At 45.6% G+C, this 1532-nt stretch overlaps 1 pseudogene; it reads right to left on the bottom strand.

The window, feature by feature from the left end:
* Positions 1-850: 850 nt before the first annotated feature.
* Positions 851-1173, bottom strand: LOC100773874 (annotated as a pseudogene).
* Between the last annotated feature and the right edge of the window lie 359 nt (positions 1174-1532).

A 1532-nucleotide genomic window follows, 5' to 3' on the forward strand; every position in this document is an offset into this window, starting at 1 on the left:
CTACACAACTGTCACATATACGCAGAGGGCCTAGACTTTTGTTCCTTTGTTTGTTTTTTAAGTCTGAGACAGGATCACCATGTAGCCCAGGCTACATGGATTTGTATTCTCCAGCCCTAGTCTGGATTTCCAGGTGTGGTGGGATTCCAGGTGTGGACCACCGTGATCAGATGAGTTTCCAGTGTTCCAAAAGGTCCATGTACTGAAGGCTTGGTCCTCAGCTGTGGCACTCTTGGGAACAGATGCAACCTTTAGTAGAAGAAAGTTAGGTCACTGGAAGTGTGCCCCTGAGGGGAGAAGCGCTCTCTCTCTCTCTCTCTCTCTCTCTCTCTCTCTCTCTCTCTCTCTCTCTCATAAAGTAAATGGCTATGGTATATCACACTGTCCCACCATGATGTTTTCTGCCCACATGAGGCAATTATTAACTGAGGTCTCTGAAACTGGATCTCTGAGAATAAACCTTTCTTCTTTTTAAGATGATTCAAGTATGTTGTCACAGTAACAGAAAACAGACCAATACATGTATCAACCCCGCCTGGTTTGTGAAAGTGAAGGCTATTTCTAGAATGTCTGGGTGGTGATCCGTGAGTCTATTGTCTGTGAGTCTGTTGTAAGGTGTGTGTGTGTGTGTGTGTGTGTGTGTGTGTGTGTGTGTGTGTGTATACACATATGTATTTATGTGCATGTATATATATATGTGTGTGTATACATATTTGTATTGTGTATAATAAAATATATAATATGTATTTCTTTGTCTCTTTTTCTTTTTTATGGTTACAATAGACATTTATTTAAAGTGAGACATAACTCTTCGAGAGACCAGGCACATCCACAGATCTCACCGACAAGGTCACTTCTTTGCCCGTTCTTCTTGCTCTCTCCTTTCCCAAATAACCTCTTTGATATAGGGTTCAAGGTGGAATTTGTCCTCCTCATATTTTGTCCACTGCTCCTTAGGCAAGATCTGAGGCCTCAAGGTCAGGTCCAGGGCTCCATTAATTCGAAACATTCTGTCATTATAAAGATTCTCAGGAAGCCTTCTTAAGGCTTCTTTTACATCTCCAGCCTGATACATTGTATCATCTCTCATTAATGCTGAGTCCTGCAGAGCTATGATACCATCCAGCCGTCCAGCCACTTGCTTGACGCTGCAAGAGCAGGTCTGCCTGCCATCTTGACCTGAGAGTGACCCCTCTTTCTCTAATACTGAAGTGGATGGGATTTTTTTTTTAATCACCAATTTTATTACAAAAGTCATGGCCGTTGTTTGTAAAAATCCTAGCCAGACAGTGAGTAGAGTACACAGTTGAGTGCTGACCCTAGGGCCACACGAGCTCAGCAACGGAGGCAGCGGGAGGCGTGGTGGTCCATGAAGGGCCCAGCTTCACACAGGCCTCCTGACATGACCCCCTCTGCCCAGCACCAGGCAGCTACCTCCCTGGCTGGGAAGGTCAGCGTGCAGCAGGATGGCTCACACAGGCTCTCCAGAGAAGCCGGGATCCCTCACGCCACAGCCTCTCACAGCCAATGAC

The sequence above is a fragment of the Cricetulus griseus genome, chromosome 10, assembly GCF_003668045.3.
Source record: "Cricetulus griseus strain 17A/GY chromosome 10, alternate assembly CriGri-PICRH-1.0, whole genome shotgun sequence".
NCBI classification, from domain to species: Eukaryota; Metazoa; Chordata; class Mammalia; order Rodentia; family Cricetidae; genus Cricetulus; species Cricetulus griseus.